Source organism: Macrotis lagotis, chromosome 8, assembly GCF_037893015.1.
Source record: "Macrotis lagotis isolate mMagLag1 chromosome 8, bilby.v1.9.chrom.fasta, whole genome shotgun sequence".
In the NCBI taxonomy this organism is placed as follows: Eukaryota; Metazoa; Chordata; class Mammalia; order Peramelemorphia; family Peramelidae; genus Macrotis; species Macrotis lagotis.
This window is the reverse complement of record NC_133665.1, coordinates 40,418,513-40,445,702: the sequence shown is the minus strand read 5'-3', so window position 1 is coordinate 40,445,702 and position 27,190 is coordinate 40,418,513. Positions and strand designations below refer to the sequence as shown.

General features: G+C 35.5%; 1 long non-coding RNA gene across 2 annotated transcripts; it reads right to left on the bottom strand.

Moving 5' to 3' along the window:
- Window positions 1-125: 125 nt before the first annotated feature.
- On the bottom strand, window positions 126-26,531 carry LOC141495424 (uncharacterized). 2 transcript variants are annotated; one of them, XR_012470775.1, is made up of 3 exons: window positions 15,413-26,531; window positions 11,929-12,097; window positions 126-10,360 (listed from the first exon to the last, which is right to left on the bottom strand). It is a non-coding gene; the product is annotated as an uncharacterized LOC141495424 (long non-coding RNA). The 2 variants fall into 2 exon arrangements; XR_012470777.1 differs by having other exon boundaries at window positions 126-12,097; window positions 15,413-15,456; window positions 16,290-26,531.
- Window positions 26,532-27,190: the final 659 nt, after the last annotated feature.

Genomic DNA, 27,190 nt, shown 5'->3' with positions numbered 1-27,190 from the left:
AACATTTAAAAAAATTGAGTTCTGAATTCTCTCCCTCCCACCCACCCCTCCCCCACAAATTGAAAATGCAAGCTATATGATGATCATGTTAGGAACTGCATAAATCATGCAAAATACACTTCCATATTAGCCATGTTGCAAGAAAAAAACAAAACAAGAAAAATAAAGTGAAAAATTGTATTCCAATTTGCACTTAGAGTTCATCATTTTTCTCTCTTTTTCATCATGTGTATTTCAGAATTGTCTTGGATTATTAATACAATAGATTAGGTAAATCTTTCACAGTAAATCTTCATTATAATATTGCTGTTAGTGTGTAAAATGATCTAGTTCTGCACACTTCACTTTTGCAACAGATTATAAGTCTTCCCGGGTTTTTCCTGAAACTACCCCGTCATCATTGTTCATAGCATAATAAGTGTACCATCACAATGATACATAGGTTTAAAAAAAAGTCTGCTTAAATCTGTATTCATGATGATATACTAATCAAGCATCAGCTTTTTCTTTGGGATGGATAGAATTCTTTATCATAAATCCTTCAGGGTTGTCTTGAGTCACAGCATTACTGAAAAAAGGTAGGTCATTCACAGATGACCATCCTACAATATTGCTGTTACTTTGTATATAGTAAATTTCCCATTGCATCTGCTCATATAATTTTTTTACTGTTCATCATTTCTCATAAATTTCATTTCATCATAATCACTTACCACAACTTATTCAGTCATTCCTCCAATTGATGGGAATCCACTCGATTTCCAATTCTATGCCAACACAGAACGAACAGTTCTAAATATTTTTGCACATATAGCCTTTTTCCTTTTTCTTTGATCTCTTTGGGATATATACATGGAAGTAATAAGAACTGTGTATGGGCAATGAAATTGGCAGTTGGCACCAGCTGTATCCAGTATCAGCAAAAGGTTTCCTGTAATCTCTTTCTTATTTTTTTTTAAAGTTTTTGCAAGGCAAAATGGGGTTAAGTGGTTTGCCCAAGGCCACACAGCTAGGTAATTATTACGTGTCTGAGGCTGGATTTGAACTCAGGTACTCCTGACTCCAGGGCTGGTGCTCTATCCACTGTGCCACCTAGCCATCCCTCCTGTAATCTCTTTCTGACCAGTTATCCCAATACACTTACCATTTCTGGACTAAGAGCTCTTAAGTTGTTGCTTCTGGAAGCTGCCACTTCCAAAGTTCACATGCTCTTATCCTTATGTCACAAACCTCTCCTACTGATCTCCTAAATTGTCTTAGACCAGAAAAATAGTCTCATCCCAACTTTTAGCTGTCTCTCTTGCTCTAGAATTCAATATGAGGCATTATTTTCAAATTGTTTGGAAGGAAATGTTGGTAGAATTAACTGCATTGCTGCCTCTATTCCATCATCTTAGTTCTGTCTGGTCATATTCTTTCTCACATATTTGTGCTTTCTTTCTACAACATTTTCTTCATTATGACTTTCTTGGAATAGCAAAAAAAAAAAACCTACCTTGTACATTTTTGGTAGTTAATTGGGAGTTAATTTTGGGAATTCCCTAGTATAGGGGAAAGTTCATGGAAAAAAGTGGGAAGGGAAGAGAATATTTAAATCACACCTGCTACATATCAGGTCCTATGTTAAATGCTTTTAAAATATTTATCTTAATTGATCTCACAACAACCCTATGAGAAAGGTGCTATTCTCCCCATTTGACAGTTGAAAAGATTGAGGAAAATGTAAGTCAGCTGTGTGACTCACATAGCTGAAGTCAAATTTAAAGTCAGGTCTCACTGACTCCATGCGCAAGACCCTAAACTGACAATGTGTCAAAAGGTCGTGATTCAAATTCTAATTCTATTGGACGTTATATTACCCTCTTTGAGGCTTTGCATTTCAGGTTCCATATTTATAAAAATGAAGGAAAATATCCCTTCCATATATAAATTAATGATCTTGTGAGACTCCCCTGCCCTTTAAAATATAGTCCCTATATTGAAAGTTTCAGTTGGTAAGTCAGTCAACAATATTTATTATCTGTCAGGTGACAGAAACTAAGTACCGGACTTGCAAATAAAGACAAAAGACAGTCTCTGATTTCAAGTTAGAGGATATTAGCTCCAATTAATTTTTCTAAATTATTCTTAGTTAATCTCTGAATAAATGACTCAGTCACCTAACATTTTCAAAAGATGGGCTATTTTCAACTATCATCACTTTCTATAATATAAATTATAAATAATAATACAAAATTTTATAACACAAATGAGCAGCTAATTGCACAGTGAATAATAGAGCACTGGACCTGGACTCACTTAGTGTGACTGTGAGCAAATCACTTAATCCTGTTTGCCTCAGTTTCCTCATCTGCAAAATGTGCAGGAGAAGGGATAATAGACCCCTCCAGCATCGTTGCCAAGAAAATTCCAAATGGGGTCACAGTCTGAAAGAAAGCATAAAAATTGACCATGATTTTGATTTCTTCACAAAGTCCTTGCTTCCCCCTGTAGCTCCTCATCTCTTTTCTATCCCCAGCATTAAAGATCATATTCCCTCTGATCTGAGCCCTAACTAATCTGACATACAAAGTAATGTATATGAATGGAGTCATGTCAAATATAAATTTATATATAATATTTATTTGGATCTTTGTTGAAAGAACACATGCAATTTCTATGGTGTACATGTACTGTTTCTATTTATAGACATAAATCATGAAACTTTAAGGCATAGAGAGGATTCAATCTGACCTTCACTAACATAAATGAGTTCTCTTCAAGAGACAGCATGTGACAGAAAACCTGATAGATATTGAATCAAAAGATTCAAACTCTGTTTAAATCTTGGCTCTGCCACTTAATACTTAGGGAACTATTGGGCAAATTACTTAATGTCTCTTGCCATTAGTTTCCCACACTATACTGTAAAATGAAGGGACTAAACCAAATGATCTCAGGTCCTTTCCAAAACCAAATCGATGAGCATATCACACCTAGAGGTAAAAATGTGTTCATTTGAATCATGATTATCAAGAGAAAATAAGGCTATTGATGTCTAATGTCCAGACTGGTAAGAGTTATATTAAGGGGAAGATGGAGCCTTTCCATGACCAGGAAATCACACTTACTTTTCACCCATGTAAGGACAGCATACTTACTTAATACTTTTTTCATCACCAGTAACTTATAACAGGACTTACTGGAAAGGAATTGGTGAAAATCAATTAAACAATGTTGCCTATAAACTTTTCTTCATATTAATGTACTTTCCCTGGAAAAAGCTAATAATTTAATATTCCAAAGAGATGATGTACTAATCAACCTTGACCTTGACCTGCCTTTGAATGAGCTAGGCTGCAGACATTCCATTACAAAAACACAAACTATTGTGATATTTGAATTTACTTCTTCAAGTGTTTATAAAGGAAAGTAACACTATAAAAAAGAGCAGCAGCAGGCATCTAGGCCATTTGGAGCTGGTTTGTTTCTTCAGCATAGGAAGAGATTTCAAAACCCAGTTTACAAAAGTCAACTCTGAAATTGTATACTCTGTTAAATTTTTGTAATATTGTTCTTAGGAAGGTCAAAATTGAAAGAAGGAAGAGGGATTGCATGACCTCCATCATTTTTCCATAGAAAGCCTGTGGTTCTATAAGGATATAAAAAATCAGTAATGATATCTAAACATTTATTTTAGTCCTGAAATAGGAGTGTCCTGTTGTCTGATGAATTCTACTCCATGATTTTGGCAAAAGAACAAATAATAGCACACCTGTGAAAGGAACAATGTCTTAAGGGCCCAGCCTAATCCTAATCCTTAAATTATATTGATTCTGTCCTGGAGACTGAATTGGTTGACTCCTAAGTATAGAATCTGGACACAAGGCAGAAATACTCCCTCATGCTTCTGGTCAACCGACCAAAATGGCCAACCTAGGAACTAGGAAACTATGCCCAACTGACTCAATATTGTATCTTTGCCAAATATACTTTTCTTCCTATAACTAAACAACATATTGCTAACTGTTAAATGGACCATAAAAGTCTAAGATAATTCCAATCCCAAATATGAAGCAACAAACCATATTTCCTTAGATCTGACCTTCACCAATCCCTTTCTTTAAGCCCAACCACAGCCTGAAAGGCTTCCCTTCCTCACCAAAAGCAGTTGGCTTTGTAGTGAAGCAAACAAAACTCCAAGCAGACTGTGTATGTAGAATCCCTTGAAAATCATTATTTGTGTCTATCCTTAATCCTGAGGTACCCTCTTCTGTTCTCCATTATTTTTCAAAGATCACTGACAGCATCTCAACAATCTCTACCACAAATTCTCTTAATCCTAGTGGTGCTGTTTGTCCAGATTTAATGATTCAAACTCATTGTGAAAGAACAACTGAGTATTCCCACTTCAAGGAAAATATTTCTCTAACTTGAAGGGTTTAAATTCCCTAGTAATCATTTTTGTTTTCTCCTCATTCCAAAGGCCTGTCTCTTTGGAAGAGAAGACTCAAATAAAATAAGACTTTGCATCCAACATTGTAGTCTCATCTACCCTGAGTAGAGGTTCTTTCATCTTCCCTTTCTCTCCAATATAGTTGAAAATGTCCTTTTCTTTTTGTGTCTGTCATGAAGATTTTAAATTGTATTTCATTCCTCCTGCAATTTATAGTTGATCAAAACCTGTGGGATGTGAAAATCTGCTTACAGCCTTAAACATTCTTTAGATAATAAGCCAGAGGAAGAATCTCAACTGTCCCTGAGCACTGTCCTTGAGCAACATATAAATCTTTATCTTCAAACAGCCTATTTGTAAATTCTCTAAATGCAGTATAATCTGTAACTTAACTTAGTTTACCTACAAAGTTTGTTTGATGAAGTTTGTTTCCTTAGAATGTGTATGAGATCATGACTTCCTTTAGTTTTTTTGTTCAGTTTTTATGACATTGAAAGAAGTATGGAATCCTAGTTCTAACTTCTCTTTAACTTTTATGGCCCAAGAGGAATGTATAAATTTGCAATATATAAATGAATTATTTCTCTGTCATCTGATGTAATTTTGCATATAAGAAGTCTTGTCAGAATCCTCACAATGTTCTAGTTTTTTTCTGAGACCTGAACCAATGTTTGGGCATGATAATAAAATCCAAGTTTTTAACATACTGGATTTCCACATTGCGATAAATTTTTGGCAGCAGTTACCTACCACTTGGACTCAGAAAGGAGGTATTTCTCCCATAACATGGTCTATTTGATAAATTCTACTGATAACCTATTACCTTGAGGATAAAATACTAACGCTTCTATTTGATTTTTAACACTTTTCTCTATACCTTTGTACTACCTCCCCCTTATGTTTAGAATGCATTCCTTCCTCAATTCCACTTCAAAGAATCCCTCTTTTTTTTCTAGACATAGATCAAACCCTGTCTCCTACAAGAACCCTTTCTGGATCCTTCCAGGTGCTAGAGTCTATCTCTATAACTACCTTATCTTTATTTTATATCTTGATATAATATTCTTGAAAATAAATTTTATTTCATTCTTTGTATTTGTATCCTTAGTACTTGACTCAGAATAGATGCTTAAGTGCATGTTGATTGAATGATGCTTAGCATGCAATGCCAGCTTCAATCATTCTGGTATTTCTATTACAATTGTTACAGAACCACTTTGGTATTCATCCTCCGTTATCTGCCCTTGCTTCAATCTTATTTCTATAACATACTTCTTGTTCAAATTCTCTGTTGGTTGATGAGGTCTCTGTATAGTGATTTCTCTTTCTCTTTAGAAAGTTCTTTTTCATAATCAATGGAATCATTTATAGTTTCAGAATTTTTTCTTCAGAGCTAACCCTATGGAAATCATAGAATTTAGAAAAGAATATCTTAAAAATCATTCAGTCTAATATTTCACTCAATGTAAGAATCCCTTCTACAAGGCCAATTAGAGGCTATCCAGATGGTCTGAAATTACTTTCAGTAACTGGGATTTTATTATCTAACTAGGCAACCAATTCTACTTTTTTTTGAAGTAGCTCTTATTGTTTTGGTTAGTATTGAGCACACATCTTTCTCTGATCCTGATTGCACCCTCTGAAACTAAATCTCCCTCCTATGTGATAGTACTTCAACTAGTGACATAATGAGCTTTAGAACTGGAAAAAAACAGTTTTAGAGTGTTCATCTGTTCCAAAAGTCTCAAATGAGATCAGGAAGCTAGGGAGGCAGGGAAGGTATAGGATAAGTGAAGATAGCTAATAGGTTCCTCCAGTGGATTTTTCCCCAATTTTTCAGACTTTGGGGGATAATTGAATTCAAAAGTTTATACATGTAATGGAGAAATAATAGAACTCAGAGGAAAAAGAATTGGCCTTAGAACTAGAAGACCTGGGCTCGAGTCTCATCGCACACATATCTAGTATTGATTATGAGACTCTAGACAAGCTTCTTAACTCCTCAGAATTCTAAGTAAATCTCTGTAAGATTATAGGTTCTGAGATGGCAATTTGCATTGTTAGAATGAATTTTCTCTCGATACCAAAGTAATCACAGATTCAGTTCTTATCCCTCAACCTCTATATGATATCTGACAAATTTGATTAATATCTAATATGTCATTTTTCCATGCCCCCATTTTCCCCATGATTATTTCTTCCTGGTCAAATTTGTCTTTTCTCAGTCTCCATGTTTTGTGTCCTTACTGCTCCATTTGTCAACAGATATCAATTTCTCTTCTTCAAAATTTATGACCACCATTATTTTGTATGCTAGAGTGCTGAGATATATTATTCTTCATTTCAGTCTTATCATTGACTCCTTTTGGTTCTTTGTCTTCTCCTAAATTCATACCACTGAATGATACCTAATATTTCTCTAAACCCTTTGATTTAAAAAAATCAAAGTACACATTCAACAGTAATGGGCTCTCTTCTCTTTTTGTATAACATGGAACAATTTCTTGTTCCCAAGTTTCCTATCATTTCTTCTTCAGTTGCTTCTCCTTACTCAGAACCAATATCATGATGACTGTTGCCCTTGTCATTTCCTTGGTCTTATGAGGAATGAAATTATCTTTTTTTTAAATTTATTTTTATTAAAGATATTATTTGAGTTTTACAATTTTCCCCCCATCTTGCTTCCCCACACACACACAGATAGCACTCTGTCAGTCTTTACTTCGTTTCCATGTTGTACCTTGATCCAAATTGGGTGTGATGAGAGAGAAATCATATCCTTAAAGAGAAGAGAATTATCAGAGGTAACAAGATCAGACAATAAGATATCTGTTTTTTTTCTAAATTAAAGGGAATAGTCCTTGCACTTTGTTCAACCTCCACAGCTCCTTATCTGGATACAGATGGTACTCTCCTTTGCAGACAGCCCAAAATTGTTCCCAATTGTTGCACTGATGGAATGAGCAAGTCCTTCAAGGTTGAACATCACCCCCATGTTGCTGTTAGGGTATACAGTGTTTTTCTGGTTCTGCTCATCTCACTCAGCATCAGTTCATGCAAATCCCTCCTGGTTTCTAATAGAACAATAGTGTTCCATGACATACATATACCACAGTTTGCTAAGCCATTCCCCAATTGAAGGACATTTACTGGATTTCCAATTCTTTGCCACCACAAACAGGGCTGCTATGAATATTTTTGTACAAGTAATGTTTTTACCCTTTTTCCTCATCTCTTCAGGGTATAGACCCAGTAGTGGTATTGCTGGGTCAAAGGGTATGCACATTTTTGTTGCCCTTTGGGCATAGTTCCAAATAGCTCTCCAGAAGGGTTGGGTGAGTTCACAGCTCCACCAACAGTGTAATAGTGTCCCAGATTTCCCACATCCCTTCCAAAAATGATCAAGGAATGAAATTATCTTTAAGATAAGTCAAAAATTTATCAGTCTTTCTGCTTAGCAAAGAGAGAAAGTTCCAGCAAATGTATATATATTTGGCCAAGTTTGCGAACTTTCTTCAAACCTTTCATCTTATTTCTCCTTATTTCCAGATGGTCTGTACTATTCTCCCATGACAGCAATGCTTCTATTTTTGCTTCCATTGATCCTCATCTAAATGTTCCCCATCCTGCTTCCCCAACACCAGTTCTTTGAGTATATACTTCTAATACACCATATTCCTCCCCCTCTACTCCTTTTATCTATTCTGTTTCTTTGTAATAAAGAATATTCTGCCAGAGCCAAGTTGCAATCATAAGTCTTATCCCCATCAAGTCTCAAAGATATCTATTAAAATAAAATTAACTTCTTTGTTAAGAGCTCCAGTTCAGCTGTTTATTGAAAAGGTAGTCCAAGATGCAATGAAAACTCTATCTCAAATCAGAGGAACTGGGCTCAAAATAGACTCAACTTAGACCCTGTGTGGTTTGAGGCATAACCCCTCTCAGCCCTCAAGTAATTCATCTGCAAAATGAAGGGGTTGCACTAGATGACCACTTGAACTCCTTTCATGTGCTGCATGCATCAGTGGTCTTATACTTGGAGCTATGGTTTCTGTCACTCACTCTCTTCTTGGATATTGTCTTTTATGAAATTGTGGCACTCCCTTCTGGTGTTTTTCTCCATATGTTATATCCTTTGTTCTCTATGTTTTCTTGCTTGGCAGAGAATCATAAGTAGTTTTTCCCCTTCTTCCTCCATTTTCATTCTAAAACTTAATTGATAAGATTTGTAAGACTATAGACAAATGTATTTTTACTAACCTTTGTTATTGGTACTCCACCCCTTGCCAAGAGTCCATCATTTCTATACTTTAAACCCTAAACCAAAACTTTAAATCCCATTCTTAACCTCTTATCCAGTTAACTCCTCATATTTCCCCTTTCCCTTCTGAAGTCCTTATCTTTATTTGGCAACCATGAAGAAAGAACATCTTTCATCACTAAAGGTTTCATTTTTTTTCCAAGATCTTCACAGATTTTAGCAAGAATCTTCCTTCTAGAATTTGTTTTCTGACTTGAGTCACCATGGATGGGTGACGGTCATCATCAGATCATTAGCAAATCATAGAAGATTCTCTGATATAACCTGGATAAAAACAGCTCTAATATCAGGTCAATAAATAGTTTTTGTCCCTCCTGAAGTAGGAAAGATTAAGCACAACTATCTATTTGTTCTTCATATGAGTCTTAGTCTCCATGCTATCTATGATCCACATCATCCTATCTTGGGACTCAAGAAGCTGCTTCCCCCTGAGACAGTCTATCTAACCCCCATCTTTGTCTTACTTCACTCTAAAAGTTCAGTGGTTTTTCTATTCTTCCTTCACTGCTTTAAATTCTTCCAGTCATCAAATTCTTGTCAGGGGTAAAATTATCCTCTGTCTCGTTAGATTTTTTCTTTTTTGTTTTACCCTTAAAACACTATGAATTTGTGATTCTTCAATTAGACTATTTTGAAACCATCTGTAAACATCAATTTAAATGTTTGGTGTTCTAAATTTCATTACTCATCAATCAGTAGGGTCATTTTAAGGTTCAAAATATAAGGAATCCAAGTGCTGTGGAAACCTTAAGGCACTATATAAACATCAGGTATTACTTTATTAATGTTATTAGTATTAGCATTATTGTCATACTACTCTCATCAGTTTTGACTGCTTTAAAGTGGGATGTGAAGGAAAAATACGTGAATTAATATAAAAAAGCAGTAAGTTTTTACTATATATCGAACACTTACTTAAACACAAGGGGCACAAATACAAAAGGAACAATAATCCCTTCCCTCAAGAAGCTTATATTCTAATAAGGAAAACAACTGGTACAAGGGGCAGGAAGGTGACACTATAGTAGATAGACAAGAGAAGCTAAAGTCAAGAAGACACATCAGAAAGACATTTACCAGCTGTGTGACTCAAGGCAATACACTTAATCCTTTTTGCCTCAGTTTCCTCATCTTATGAAATAAATTGGAGAAGGAAATGGTAAACCACTGCAGATTTTTTTGTCAAGAAAATTCCAAATAGGGTCACAAAGAATTAGACATGATTGAAATGACCAAAGAACATAACAACAACAGCAGATACAAAGGTGAAGTAACCTGGGAGGATAGTTTTGATTTAGAAAGTTACAGGGATGGTAAATGAAGCTATAGGGTAGTATATTGACATACTCTTTTTAAGAGGAATGACAGAACTTATCTCATTATAGTTCCAAAAAGAGGGAGGGAGAAGATGATGGGCAGTAAGAAGTCATAGTGACTGGAGAAGTGGCTAAAGTGTAGCATAGGGGTGGCTGGGTGGAGCGGTGGATGGGGCGCTGGCCCTGGAGTCGGGAGTACCTGGGTTCGGATCTGGTCTCAGACACTTGGTGATTGCCTAGCTGTGTGGCCTTGGGCGGGCCACTTGGCCCCATTTGCCTTGCAAAAACCTAAAAAAATAAAAAAATAAAAAAAAATAAAGTGTAGCATAGCTGAAGCCATAGCTAGATGTAGCAGACGAGTGACACAACAACTAGTCAGAATGTTTGCACTCCAAGTTGGGAATTCTGAGGATGAAATGGTTAAGTTCTCCTAAGTTTCATTTCTGGTCTAGGTAGCAAGGAGATTGACAAGGAGATGACTGAGAATAAAAGAAAGTTGCAGTTAAATTGAAGAATGACTCATGAGTTCTCCTTTAAAAAGGCAAACAAAGAACTTGGCATTATTGGTTATATAAAAAAAACATTTCACAGGTCACATGGTCATTCCATATTGTAATGCTCAGGATAAATATTTATAAATAGTATACTATAAAAATAATTTCAGCTCATGAGCCAACATCTGTTGTAGAGGATAAAGAAATACTACAAAGAACATGATAAAACCTGCCAAAATTCTCTGCTACTGTTAATCCACCCTCCAAATCCAACTGCCAGTGAAAATGTCTAGGAGAAGCCAAGTCAATTGGGCTCCCTCAGACTTTGCATTCCTGATCCCACTTCAGCCATTTTCTATCCACTAAACAAGATCACCAAAAACCACTTGAACCATCCTCTATCACCACCACTCCAGCTCTTATTCTGAAAACTGTAATCAAGACAACACAGCTGTTGCCTCTGGAGAGAGCATATCAATGGACCATCCTTTTGCTCCACTTACTATGTTTAAGGCTTCCCAAACCATAACTCCCTTTCATGGTCATCACTCCCTATAAGTATTCTCTTCTCCTGTTAGACTTTAAGCTTCTTGAGGACAGTAACCTTTTCATTTTTTTCACATCCCCAAAACTTAGCAGAGTAGTTGGCACATGAAAATTTTTTTGTCCATTGAAATTTGATCAATATATTATTTTATTTTTAGTGACTTTGATACAAAAGTGCATAAAGAAAGATAAAATGAGTTAGAAAAATATGACAAGAATAAGAAGTAATGAAGACCACTCAAAGGTCAATGGAGAGGCAGATGGTTCAGCATTGAAAGTATAATTAGAATTTCATAGTCTAATATTTTAAAGGGGAAGCAAGTCTAAAAAGGTTTTTGAAGGCCCTAAAAATGATTTTTTAAATTTTTTTAAAATTTTATTCACAGCTAGGCAATTATTGTGTTTGAGGTCAAACTTGGATTCAGGTCCTCCTGACTCCAGGGCCAATGGTCTATCCACTATGCCACCTAGCTGCCCCCTAAAAATGAAATTTTGATGGCAAGCAAATATTATTCTGATGAGAAGAAAAAAGAGCTGCCTAAGAAAAATATAAAAGGAAGTAATCAGCAAATACCAATTTAAAAAAAAAACAGGTACAGAAATTGGAAGCATGGGTAAGTAACTGAGGATGAAAACAAAAAAGAGCATTGTAAGGATTATATTGAAGAAGAAATAAGACTACTGCACTGGGTAGTTAGGACAATTATAAAGGACAATTGTGAGAAAGCTCATTTTTCTTCCATGGAGTTTAATGTTTAAAATAGAACAAAACTAAGAAGAAGTAGAAATTTAAATAAGTAAAGAGTCATTCCATACCTGACATCATGGAGTTCAAGTCACCAAGTCTAGATGAAAGGCCTTCTATGATACCTTGACTTGTTATTGTTGGTGTTGTTCAGCAGTATCCAACTCTTCATGACCCCATTGGGACTTTCCTTGTCAAAGATATTGGAATGGTCTGTCATTTCCTTTTCTTGTTCTAGACCTGGTAAAAGAGATTAATGAGCTATTATCAGTGACTTTTGAAAGGTCTTGGAGAATAAAAAATACAAGCTATAACTGGATCTAATTTTTAAAAAGGAAGAAGAATCTGGAGTCTACAAATAAAAGTATCCTGTATTTACAGAATTCTCTTGAGTTTTCTTATACCACTGTAGCTCTAAATTCAAGCCCCCCCATGCCTGGATTGTCCTCCTGCCTCATCTCTACCTTCTGACTTCTCTGCTTTTCTTCAAGTCATGGCTAAAGTTCTATCTTCTACAGGAAACCTTTCCATAACTTCCTTCACCTTTGTGCCTTCCTCCTGAGACTACTTGTATATATTCAGAAGAGGTAGCTAGGGTGCTCAGTGGATACAACACGAGTTCAAATTTAACCATTTTACTAGCTGTGAAATACTGAGCAAGACACTTAACCCTGTTTGCTTCAAGTTCCTCTTCTGTAATATGGGAATAATAATATCTCCTGACTCCTAGGGTTGATATGAGGATCAAAGGAGAAAATAATTGTAAAACACTTAGCCACAGTGCTAGATAAATGTTGCCTATTATTATTATTATTATTATTACTGATATTTGCATATTGTTTCCCCCATTAGACTATGATCTTCTTGAGAGTAGGAACTATTTTTATCTTTCTTTTTATACACAGTGTTTGATACACAGAAGGTGATTAATAAAGACTATAGCTACGGCAATGGCTATGACCATGAATATGACTATCAAATAGTGTAGAAAGAAAATTCTTCCTTAGGTTTATCTAAAAAAAATTAAGCAGTCTCAGGAAAGGTGTAGTAAAATGAGTTTATTATTGCATAGACAAGGCATCAAACTCAGGCTGCACTTGCCCTTTTAAAAGACAAATTTTTATAGAAAAGGAAGATAATTCTGATAGGTTAAATTAAAAAAGAAGATTGGTAAATTTTAAATCAATGTTGAGTTTACAATCCAGGTAGGTCATTAATTACTAAGGGGGAAACAAGGTACATGTGCCTAATAACCTCATCATCTTCTCTACAAGGGGGCTTTCACATTGACCTATGTAGCCGCTTGTCACATAATCAACCTAAGCATTGACAAATTTCATCTGTAGTCTCCTATCATTTAATCTCTAAAAGGAGTGGAGATTATGGGTACACTCAGATTCTTCAGTAATAGTCTTCATGAGTTATTATGACCAAAATCATTCTTAACTCGGTGGCCAATCCTCTAGTGATAAACTTCCCAGCAGTTAGGTCATAGTTGACAAGCCCTCATTTCATGAGAACAAACAGCATTCTTTGCTTTTTTCGGCTCATTGGGGGTGTTCCCCCAAATATGCTGGCTTTAACTAATGAGCAATCATTATGAGTTAATTAATCAGTCAACAAGCATTTATTAAGCCTTCAAAATATAGCACTAAACTAGATACTAAGATATAAAAATGCAAAATAAAACAGTCCCTGCCTTCAAGGTTATGTTCTAGTCTGGCATTCTTAACATTGTATTCATGAACTTCACTGTATTTCATTATAACTGATTTCCTTTGTAATTTGATGCATTTTATTTTATGCATTTAAAAACATTAATCTGAATAAGAACTCATAGATTTTACCAGTCTACAAGAGGAGTCCAGGACACATCATCAATCCCATTTGTAGGACTTTTACTACTTAGTAAACTTGTCTTCCATTAGCATTGCCCCAGGGATACAAAGGAGGTCTTCTGTAGAATCATTATTGTATGTAAAGCACTATACAAATATGAATTGTTATTATCTCTGGTAGGTCAGCAGTCCAACAAAGGTTCCTTATTTTGGAGAAAATATATAATTTATATTTGTATATTGTCTCCCTCATTGATCTGTGAACTTCTGGATCACAATTTTTGCTCTTCTTTGTGACAATGAGACACCATCTAACCCAATCTTTGGGTACTGAATTTCCATTTTCCATTTTGAAAGTCTGCTTATCCTATGTACTCTACTTTGGATTGCAAAGACTTGGAAAATACGAGATAAAAATTACACTAAATACTTTGAACAAATTGTCACATATATGAGACTGAGCCTGCTGAGATCATAAATTACAAGAGAAATCAACAAAATGTCCAGGAATGTGCTGGCTTTGACCAGAGAAGTCCCCCAGGGTACTTCAGATCAGGGTTACTAACAAAGACCTGAGTTTTGGAAAGTTCTGAATTTCTGTAGTTGATAGCAGCTGAACTCAAGGAAGCAGTTGTAAGAGAGAGAATATACATTAAAGGGCATAGATGTGTATATATGTACCTTTAAAGGGACAGACATTTACATAATCAACCCAAAAAGAAGCCTTCATGGCTTCAAAGAATATTGTCCCCTATCCTTTCCCTTTCATATTACATACACATACACACACACCTGCATGTTTTATGATACCTTCTCCCCTTAATGTTCGCTGTGACTAAATTTCACTTGAATATGAAAATTACGATTCATCTTGTCCCAAGGAAGGCCTTGGTTAAAGCAATCTTTATCACAAAGTGCTGAATTTTTCCAGTCAATTTTGCAGAAATGTTTACAAAATGTTTTCCTTATCAAAACTATGTAGCACAAATATCTTTATCCACATTTTACACATGATCAAACTGAAGCATAGAGAAGCTTAAGAACTTAATCATAGTGGTAGCTAGGTGGCAAAGTAGATAGTGCACTGGTCCTGGAGTCTGGAGGTCCTGAGTTCAAATCCAACCTCAGACGCTTAATGCTTACATGGCTGTGTAAACTTGGGCAAGTCACTTAATCCCATTATCATGGAAAAAAGAAAAGAAAGAATTTAACCATGATCTCATAGCCATTTGTATCAGAACTGGTACTTGAATGTAAAATTAAAATCCAGTGTTATTTCCACACCACATTGCTTCTATAAGATAGAATGTAAGTCCCTTGAGGGCAGGACTATTTTTGTGTTTAACTTTGAATCCCCAGAATGTAGACCAGTGCCTGAAACAACATAGCTACAGAAAAATTCTCATTGAATATGAGAAACAGGGAGATAGAATAGTAGAGTAAAAATGCTGAAGTCAGGAAGATGTGACTTCAAATGCCTTAACTATGACCTTTTAAAATTTTTATTTATTTTAATATGCATTTATAAATCTGTTTATAATCTGCTCTCACTTTACCCCATCTCCACTGAACAAAAAAAAAATAAAATAAACAAATAATAACGTCTTATCATAAACACTCAAAGTACAAACAAATTCTGATATTGGCTGTGCCAGAAAAGAATTCTCTCTGTATTATAAGTTCATCACCTCTAGTTAGACCACCTTGTTCTACTTACCAGCTAAATGACCCCAAGTATTCTCTTATTCTCTGTTTCTCCATCTGTTTAAAAAAAAAAAGAGAGAGATTGGATGGACTTTCTGGCCCTTCAGCTCCCTTCCAACTTCATACCCATGATCTTTCCTCCTAAGCAGTTATCAGATAGGCATAGGTAAAGAAACCTAGTTTCAAATGGAAGAAGATGGGGAGATAGGAGTTATAAAATCATTTTCTAAATTATTAGTTTTATTTTTAGGAGGGGGGGGAATGTAAATTTGATACAGAACAGCCTGACATGTAAAGAAAAAGCCGTTGTTCCTGGGAGTAATCTGTGTGGGAGTATCATTGGCTGCCTCCTCTCCCAGGAACATAAAACTCAGTAATATTGGGTTGGTGCCCATGGGAACTCAGCCTCCCTCTCCAAAAGCAAGTCTTCAGCCCCTCATTTTTTAAATAGGAAAAGTCTTTGTGAACATCTGCCTAATAAACAGCCCTCTCCTTGACTTCTAAATCCACCCCAAAACTCACGGTGATCACTCATTAGTTAAAGCCAGCACATTTGGGGGGCCACCGCCAATGATCCGAAAAAACAAAGAATGCTGTTTGTTGCAGTGAAATGAGGGCTTGTCAGCTGTGACCTAACTGCTGGGATCCACATCTTTACCCAAGAAATCTGGATGTCATTAAGAGAGATTTAGACAGATGTTGCTATTTACAATTTCCTGTAGAAATTAAGTGAGACCAGGATGGATCTTATTTAGGGAAGGGATCATAGGGAGAAGACTTATGTAAAAAAGGACATACCAACAAAGATAATGAGTTATTGGATTAGTATGTATTTATTTCCCACTTGGATTTATAAGCAAAACAAAGTTAACCTCTTAAGAAGCACTTACCTCAATGGTCTTGGCTTGAGGTACCTTGCCTATCACTCCTTGTCAAAAGAAGCCTTGCCTGCTTCTTAGAACCAGAAATAATAACAATTCACTTTTATGAATATTTTACATTCTCCTTTGATCTCCAAACCAAATCTACTAGAAAGATAGCACAAGAATTGTTATTTCCATTTTGCCGCTGAGAAAATTGAATATTGCATAGTATTTAAAATTTGAAAAGACCTTAAGAGATCCTAGGGAAGGATTTTTTTTTATTTCAACTGACAAAAATTCACCTCTTTTTCCCTTCTATTTCACTTCCATTTCACATTTACCTTTTCACCCCATTAAAAAAATGAAAGAAAAGCAGAAAATTTGTAATACATATGCATAATCAAGCAAAAGAAATGTCTAGTCCATGTCCAAAAAAAAAAATTTCTCATCTGTCCTCTGACTTCATCACTTCTCTGTCTGGACCTGGGTAACATATTTCTTTAGGAATCAGGTATGGTTATTGATGGATGCTAATTCTTAAATCGTTCGAAGTTATTTGTCTTTACAATGTTTTATATAAAAGTTTCTCCTAATTTTCCTCACTTCTATTCTGCCTCAGTTCATACAAAGATTCCCAGGTTTCTATGATAATATATATCTATGTATGCATGTATTCGAATTATTCTTCTGGGTCTGTTAGAATAGAGTTGGGTGAGCAGAGTTTGGGTGAGGCCACATTTAATCATGTCCATTTAACAATTAAAAAGTATTCTTAGTGAGAAAACTCCCTTAATTATAAATAGAGCAAAGGCTTGTCTTTTTTTTTAATTTTTTTCCAATTAAAAGCAAAGATAATTTTCATTCATCTTGTTGTAAGCATTTGAGTTCCACATTTTTTTAACCACCTTCTCTCCCCCTTTGCCATGGCAGCAAATGATCTAATATAGGTTGTGTATGTTTAATTGTGTTTAACATAATTCCATATTTGTCATATTGTAAAAAAAAAAGATTAGAACTAAAGGGAAAAAACATGAGAAAAAAAGAAAAAGCATAAAATAAGTATTTAAAAAGTGAACAAAGTATACTTTGCTCTATATGCAGACTCCTTAGTTCTTTCTCTGGATGTGGATGGCATTTGCCATCTCAAGTCTTTTAGGACTGTCCTTGATCACTGAACTGTTGATAGGAGTTGAATCCATCAGAGTTAATCATCTCATAATGTTCTCCTGGTTCTGCTCACTTCACTCTGTATCATTCATGCAAGTGTTTTCAGGCTTTTCTAAAGTTCAGCTGCTCATGATTTCTTACAGAAAAACAAGTTCTCTGTAACATTCATATGATGACTTGTTCAGTCATTCCCCAATTGATGGGCATCCTCTCAATTTCTTTTTCTGATATAAGAAATCTTTTTCTTATATAGAATCTTTTTCTGATACAGGTTTCATATATATATATATATATATGTATATATATATATATATATAAAAAAATTTGAAAGTAGTACATTTTGGTCTGCATTCAGATTTCATAGTTGTATAACCTATAGATTACTTGCTGTCAAAGGGGGGGGTGGAAGAAAAGGAGAAAAATGTGGAACTCAAAATCTTAAAAAAGGGAATGTTGAAAACTATCTTTGCATGTAATTGAAAAAGATTAATTAAAAAAAAAGAACATGCTAAATTTTTCAGGGTGGTTTATTCTTCATTGTAATCCAAGCTGCTTTGCCCCTCTGAAATGATATTCCAAGTCCTCTGATCCCTTAATGTTGAAGCTGATAAATCCTGTGTAATCCTGATTGTGGCTCCCTGGTTTTTAAATTGCTTCCTTTTGGAAGGTTACAGTATTTTCTCCTTTAGCTTAGAATTCTGAAATTTGGCTACAATATTCTTTACAGTTTTTAATTTGAGGATCTTTTTTTCCTAGAGGTGAACAATGGATTCGTTAAGGACTATTTTATTATCTTGTTCTAGGATATTAGGACAGTTTTCCTTGATGATTTCCTTCAAGATATTGTCCAGGCTCTTTTTCTGATCATGGATCAATAATTCATAAATTATTTTTTCTTGATCTCTATTCCAGGTCAATTTTCCTAAGAGGTACTTTACATTATCTTCTATTGTTCCCATTTTGGGGTTTTATTTCATGAAATCTTAGTGTCTCATAAATTCATTAGTTTCCACTTGTCCAATTCTAATTTTTAGGGTTTTATTTTCTTCAGTTAGTTTTTGTGTTTCCTTTTCCATTTGGTTAAAGGAGTTATTTTCTTTTTTCCATTTGGTCAATACTTAAAAAAAAAATTTTTTCCAGTGAATTTTTGTGTTACCTTTTCCAACTTTTCATAGTTGTACATGGTTCTCATTGTTTCCCTTCAATTGTTCTTCTCTTCTTTGTTTTTTTTTTAAATCCTCTTTTGAGCTCTTCCAAAAGAACTTTTTGCATTTGGGATCAATTCATAATCTCCTTTGAGTCTTCCTGGGTAGGCATTTTGTCACTACTATGGCATTTTGATCTTTCCTGTCATAATAGTAGCTTTCTATGGTTAGTGAACTTTTTTTTTCTCATTTTGAAAGTTGAGTTCTGTTCCTGGGGACATAGTTCCAAGTTTTTTGTACCAGGGGCCAGGGATCTGGTCTCAGGCTTTTTGAAATGATGTCTCAAGTGCTCATAGTTTGTTCTGCACATAAAAGTAGTCCAACCTAGTTCCACCTGTTGCACCAATGTTCCCTGACTTTGCCTTCTTAGCTGGGAACCGGGACCCTAACTACTGGTTTGCAGTACTGCTGGTCTACAGAGCTGGGATCTGAGCTGCACTATGGTGATAGCCTACCCCTGGAATCCCAGTTCCCCCACCTATGCTGCACTACCCTTTTAGCCATGAGAAGCAGACCTTTCCTGAAGTTCCTTCAAGAGAACTTGAGGTGAAAAGTTGTTTCACTCTGGTTTTTTTGTGAGTTCGTTTTTTTTTTTTTTGTTTGTTTGTTTTTTTGGTGAGGTCTGTTTAAAGGCTTCATTTAAAATTCTTTCAAGAAAAGCTCCAGGAGCCTCCTAGTTTTACATGGCCTTATCGGTTCCCCCTATGAAGAGGTAATCCCCCTTTCATTGGCCTTTTTCTCCACCTTTTTTCTTATTAAAAAAACAAAAGATAAACATTTATTTTCACAGATCAAAACTAAGTGAGTACCCCTCCTCATTTAGGGGAGACACACAATCATTTGTTCAACTATTCCTCATTTGATGATCACTATCTTAGTTTCTAGTTTTTTGAAAAGTGAAGGTTCTTTGCCTTTTTTTGTCACATATTCCTTTGGCAATTTGGTAAATAAGCCTATGACCACTTTCTTCAACAGTTTTGTTTTTTTAAATTCATAAATAAAGGAAATGCTCATTTTAGTTACAAGTTACTGAAAATAAAGGCATAATTTTTTTTCCCAATCTATCTTTAGACCCTAATCCCAGGTTAAAGATACTGAATTTCATATAAACCACATTCCCCTGCTAACCACTACACACACATACACACACCCATTTTACAAATGAAGAAATAGAGACCCAGAGAGCTTAAGTAATTTGTGTCATGTTGCACTGGTAGAACATATCATGGAATCAAAGAATTGTAGTTATAGAGCTGAAAGGAACTTCAGGGGTCTAGCCCAATCATTTTACAGTTCCACTAAGTGGTTTGCCCAAAGTCACACAAGTATTCAGAACCAAAGATGCGATTTGAACACATACCCCTAGACTCCAAGTCCAATATACATTCCACAACCCTGCACTGCTCTCATATAATTCTAAAGAGGAGATGAACAAGTAGAACACTATGCAATTGCAGTTAACTTTTGTGAATCTCTTTCATCTACAAAACCAGGGTTTCCAATAGATATTTTTTGAGTGCCATCCAGATACCAAATTGATTCAATAATTACAGAATAAGAAAATTAAGAAAGGATTTTGAAACTGATTGCTGGGTTGAATCATTTCACCCTGATGACCTATGACTGAAAATAAGAAAAGCAACTCCAGGGAAACAGAGGATATCTGGGGGAAAACGAGTATCACAATTTAACTCATTTGTACTGGATCCAGTGTAATGCACCCCAAAATGTAATGGATGCATGCCCTCTGATGCCATCTCTACATGAAACTAGGCAGCAGGAGTTTGTGAATTATCTCACCCCACAGCTGTCACAACACTTGAAAGGGCCCAATGCTTCTCTGATTTTAGAATTCTTATCCTTGGATGGATTTTCACATATAACCAACATCCTAGCTGTACTAGCAGCTGTACTAGCAGCACTCATTTTCTTAGTCTTCTAGGAGGACATAGGAAAGTTATTTTCTATCAGATTCCCTCTTGAAAAACTACCTTGTTGTTTTTCAACTGTCTGGAGGTAAGGGTAAAGGGTGTGTGTGTGTTTGTGTGTGTGTGTGTGTGTGTGTGTGTGTGTAGGGGGGATGTTTGTGGGAGGGGAATGGTCAAACTTACAGAGTAAAGGAACCACCACTTGCAAAAGGAATCTTCTAGTTTAAAAGACTCTCACTTATTCACAAAAGCCACCACCTAGATCCTGAATCCATTGTTTTCAGGAACCACAACAGAAGCAAAGATGTTGATTGACCCAGGACTTTCTCACAGCCCAGAAAAATAACAAACTTATTCACTCAGAATTGAGGCTCACATATCTCCAATTATTCCTTCTTACATTCCAAAACCCAAAACTGTCCTCATTATTTTCGGTTACCACAACAGAAGCAAAGATGCTGTTTGACCCAGGACTTTCTCAGAGACCAGAAAAATCACAAACTGTTATTCACTGAGGATTGAGGCTCACAAATTGTCCAATTATTCCTTCTTACATTCCCAAACACAAATCTGTCCTTAATTCCAATGGTGTCAAACTCAAATAAAACAGATCCCTGTAGGCACATATTGACTTCAAAATTCTGAAATTAATATAAACTATATTGTATTGTCTTCTTATTTATTTCATTAAATATTTCCCAATTACATTTTAATTTGGTTAGGGCTGTTTTGCCTGGGGTTTGCAAACCTCACAGGGAGTTTGATGCCTCTACTCTAGGCCCCTAGTACATCAATTCCCCTGGCTAAAATGAAACCTATTTTACTAGGTAAGACTGAGGGAACCCAAGGCTCCTCAAATATATATTTTTATTCCTTAGTCTTTTTCCTAAATATTTCTACCCAGACTTCATTTTCTCAGACCCAAATTACTCACAGATATTGAAATTTATTCATGTAGACTACTATTACCTCCTCGCCCTTCACATTCCCAACACTGTCATTGCTGTATCAAACATCTGTTATAGATACCTGAAAGAAGCTAAAAACTCACGCTAGAGGAATTCCCATCATATTGTAAGGAGCTCCCCACAAGCTTTTCTGATTCTACTATGAGCAAAGCCTCCAACACCTGATCCTAATGAAATTCAGGACCATGTGAGATTTTTTAATAATAACACCTGGAATTTTGTCAAGACTATATACAGCCACTTGTTTGAATTCTGACTTTTAACAAAATATCCATTCATCATCTCTTTTGAGTATCATAATTTCTTGGAGAGATGTGCTGGGTATTATTAGCCTCTTTTGTAAATAAGAATACTAAGATCACAGAGCCTACCCAAGGTCACACACCTGGGAAACATCATGCTAATTCACTGAGGCCAAGGAAGGTCTGGTTTGCTTCTGAGACCCTTAATTGGAGGTGATGCAGCAACATGATATAGTAGGTGTAAGCACAGGTTGAAACTGCCAATTACTTGTAACCCTAGAACAGGGATGTCTAACCTTTTAGCTCTTCTGGGCCATTAGCGCCCAACAAAAACCTCCCTGCTTGAATGGGTCCTCATACACACACACAGGTTGGACACACAAGCAGAGGGTCCACAATAGAAATATTAACAAGCCCCTTTTCCTATTACCCAAAGAAATTTTAATAGTAATTCAGTAAAACCTTCTAGTTTTCTAAGTAAACAAACTGATGACCAAAGATGTGAATATATTGAGGTAGGAGGGAATAAATCCATTCCTTGAACCTAAGCTTTCTGATTCCAAATCTAGGTTATTTTTATTCCCCCTCCCCCCATTCTTTCTCAAGATCACATCTTATTTCCTAACAATGTGAACAGCCTATACCAGGTCCTCCAGAAGAATCATATAAAATTGTTATATCCAGACTTTAAATATCTCTAATATAATGGAGTAGTCTTATCAGAGATGCAACCAGGACCTTGTTCCAAAAGGGCCTGATCATCTTAGGTTTGCCTGTTTTGTAAAAGCATAAACAAAAATTTAACCTTGCCACAGGGGAAGTACTTCAGAATATGTTTTCCCCCTCCAAGAATGGGGGAAAAAACATAGACACAAGACTGGGTCCCCAACCCTAATCCTATGGATTAATGTACTGGAAAAACACATAGACATGACATTGTGAAGGAAGATTCTTGGGGAGTCCAAAAAATAAAGCAGATCTTTCCCAAAACCAAATAGTTTGCATAAATTCAAATCTCTAATATATCTAAGGAAGCCAGGACATAGAAGGTTATTTGCTAGAGTATGGAGGGAGTCAGCCATAACCAACTTGCAAGAGTCATTGTTAAATTTTTATGGTTAACATAATATCACAAAAACCTGTAATCAACCATTATAAATCTGGACTTGATTTATTGTTTTGCTATTTGTCTAGATTTCAGAAAGTGATAATGATGCCGATTAAGCTTAAACTTGTATATAAAGGCATTTGTCTGTCTTCCCCCTACCCCCAATCCTTCTGATAAACATTTAACAGTGTAAAAGTATACGTTTCTCAAAACCATATTTCTGGTAAAAAAAAAAAAAAAGACTTATTTTTAGAGAGTCACCTTGCAATTATGTAAAAAGCCAAGACTCCTAGGTATCTCTCCTGATGTTAATTACAAACTCAGGAAGATGATAATCAGGATGCTGGAAAATTTGTTCTGCCATGAAGAGACAACAATTCATCAGATAGCATTGTGCAAGGATTATAGTCTTTGAGGAGTGATCTAGACAGCTTGATATTGTGCAAACTTCATTGCAGGGCCACAAAGGAGTTATTGATTTTCTCTATTTGTTTTTGCATAAATATTTCCCCTCTCTCCCAGTTCAGGATGGTCATTATTTTAATGGCCCCCACCTATAGGTTAGAGGTAAATCCCAGAGAATAAAACTTAAAATGTCTAATCTATATTTTCTGTCAGTTTTGTTTAATCCTGTATTTTAAGGGTTTTTTTTTCAGTTTTAAGGTTCATACCAGAACTCCCCTATATTGATCAATAAATAGTGCTTGAGTTCAGTAGAGAGTACAATAGAAGGTTCAGGAATGAAGTCATCACCAGGTTGGAGGCTAATAATAATAATAATTCATAAATGAATCACTCAGGCTCATATAGTTCCTAATTGTCTGAGGCAGATCTCCCTGACTCCTACTCACTATCCATTGTGACCCCAATCTGATTCTGACCTATAGCACAAAGCTTGAGGAGAAACTAAAAATCTGCCAATTGTTAAGGATTTTAGAAGAGAGAATTCCAATGGCTCACTCTTTTACTTAATTATTGAGCAACTGACATGATTATGGCAATTTGCTAAAAAGAGCACACAGGGACACAAGGACATGTTCCCTTATGTATTAGATGTCCATTATAGGCAGAGGACATACAGGTATTCCTTTTCAACAAGCCAGGCTCCAGGTCTGCTGGCTCCATTATATTACCTCCTCACCCTTCAGATTCCCAACACTGTCTGTCATTGCTGTATCAAACATCTGTTATAGATACCTGAAAGAAGCTAAAAACTCACGCTGGAGGAATTCCCATCATATTGTAAGGAGCTCCCCACAAGCTTTTCTGATTCTACTATGAGCAAAGCTTCCAACACCTGATCCTAATGAAATTCAGGGAATCCTGTCATAGTCAATGCTGACAGTTGTTCCTTCAAAGACCACTCTACCTACAGTATTAAATGTCAAGCCCCATAGGGCTAGTGGCTTCATTGGTATATTGTCTTTCTGTTTTAATATACCTGATGTCAGACAGATCAATGATCAATATATTGTAATATGGGAATTACCTATAATCAGAGCTTCAGGTGGCTTGAACACTAAAGGAATCAGAGTGTGCCAAGCTATGATTAGGATGAGTATCAGTAAAGAGATCCAGAGAAAAATATAACTAATTCTATCAATCACTGCTCATGAACCTACAGACAGTGCTGTAAATGAAATATAATAAGCATAATTTAGGATGTAAAAATACAATAATCCTAATTATCTAGATTAATTATCACATTTAAAACTGGATTTTTATAAAAGCAACTTTTACAATGAACCCATTTAGTTAATAACCATGTTTAAATAGATACACACATATCATTGCTTTCAGAATTCTTTAAAACCTTTTAGAACATCTTGGGTGACTTTAAATTTTCAACATGTGTTATTAATTCCAATGTAATAAAACAGTAGTAAGAACAAGTCAATTAACACAAGAATGATTAGATTTTACAAAATAATATTTCCATTATTATATCATACATTATTTAGTAATATCAGGAATTCTAGAGGTGGTCATGATTTTGATATTTCCCCTTCATTATCCCTACAAAAAAAACAGTTATTAATTCCAGACTTTGACACTATTACAGTAACTCCAAATAATTTATATTTTCACAACAAATAACCAAAAATCACATAATTGATAAAATTCCCCAACCTCTTACTCATCAACATTACTGCTAGGGACTACATAATATTGAATTGTCCAATTTAATTTTCAGAAACTCTGGTTAGTTGTTATCTCTTCCTGGACTCTGAAAGCATCCTGAGCACAGGATAAGTCTCCCAACATCCTGACTATTGTCTTTCTGAGTTTGCAATTTACATTGGGAGAAGCGAGGCCATAACAAATTAGCCCTTATTTCCAGGAACCATGAAAGTTCATTTTACTTGTAACAAGACAATAGCAACTCACTGACTTATGCCAGGCACTTTACAATCACAAAGAAATGAAACTATAAATCACTCAGTCCAGTTAACAAAAATTTCACATAAATACATTTTTCCTTTTATAAACCCAGGTAAATACTCATTAATTAAAATAGGCTGAATATAAACCCAGGTGAATACTCATTAATTAAAATAGGCTGAATACAATTGTTAATCAATATTAGGTTAACAAAAACAAATTAGCTCACAGGTGTGAGAACATTTCACATAGATATTTATCACAAAGCTTCTAAATTACACACAAGTACACAAACTTTCACAAATGTAAACAATAAGTGGGGACTCGGTTTTTCTAAGCCAGTGAGAGCCAGGAGCAGCTCATCTGTTGATTGTACTGAGTTTTTAAGAAGCCCATTAAATTAAGTTAAAGGATAAATAAAAGGATACCATTCTGTCTTTTTGTCTCACTGCCAGCAAGATGTGCTTTGCTTAAAAAGTTTCCTTGAAATAAATAACTTAAAAAAAATGCTTCCTTGAGACAGCTAGTTGGCACAGTGGATAGAGCACCAGCCCTGGAGTCAGGAGGACCTAAGTTCAAATTCTATCTCAGACACTTAATAATTACCTAGCTGTGTGACCTTGGGCAAGTCACTTAACCCCATTGCCTTGCAAAAACAAAAAAAAGTTTCCTACAGATATTTATCTCAAACCTGATTTACTAACTGGATTTAAAGGAAAACATTGTCTTTGCAATTTTTAACTGAGGTCAAATGATACTAAAATTTCCTAGTAAGGAGTTAGACTCAGATCCAGCTGGGCTATTGATTACTTAATTTTAATTAATATTTTTAAAACAATTAAATCCAAAACCCCAAACAAAAGAAATAAATGTTACAGAACTTTCATTTCATTTCGACTGGGATAGAAATGAACTCAGTCTAACAATCAGGAATCATTTCAGATCTGAATTACACATATGAACTAGACACATGTATACACACATACACACAGACACACATGGACACAATTCTTTTTCTGAACAAATATTACACATTGATCCAATTGTCCAGTGAGATTTTAGGAGCTCTGGTCAGCTCATTTAAATCTGACATCTAGGGATCTTTTCTCAGCCTTCCCTGACAGTGGAGAGATGTGAAAAGACTCACTGAAAACTACACAGACATCTCTAATTTAAAAAATATTTTTAAATATGCACACATATACACATATATTTATACTCTGAATTTTGAATCTAACCAATTAAGACCAATCAGAAAAATAATTTTAGAATCAGAATTTCATGTGGAACCACACACACACACACACACACACACACACACATATATATATATATATATATATATATATATATATATATATATATAAAGATTTTAGAGGCAGCCCTGGAATCAGGAGGACCTGAGTTCAAATGTGACCTCAGACAATAATTACCTAGCTGTGTGGCCTTGGGCAAGTCACTTAACCCCATTGCCATGCAAAAACTAAAAAAAAAAGATTTTAAAATACCCAATCAGAATTAAAATTCCTTGATAAAGGAATTTTATCCTTGATAAAGGAACATTTTTAAATTACCTTACACAGATCAAACCTAGTTACCCCACTGCAGAGATTTTTAGCTTATTAGCACAGCACTTAATTAAAACAGAATCTGGATTTCCCAGTCCCAGAAAGGGTCCATAAATTAGCTTTCAGATTATCAGTTTCCATGTATAACTCTTCACTTTTATTTTCTTCTAGTCAATTGACCACAAGACATTAAGATCAATCTGACTGCCTCCACTCCCCTCCCAAGGGTGGGGTTCTCTTCAGCCCAGACTCCCAGTCTAGAGTTAAACCCTTAAGGGATTGACCAATCACATGCAAGCCTAGGGAAGAGGTTGTTCACTCCAGCCCCTCCTCCCCAACCCAGGGAGAAGGGGGTGGGGG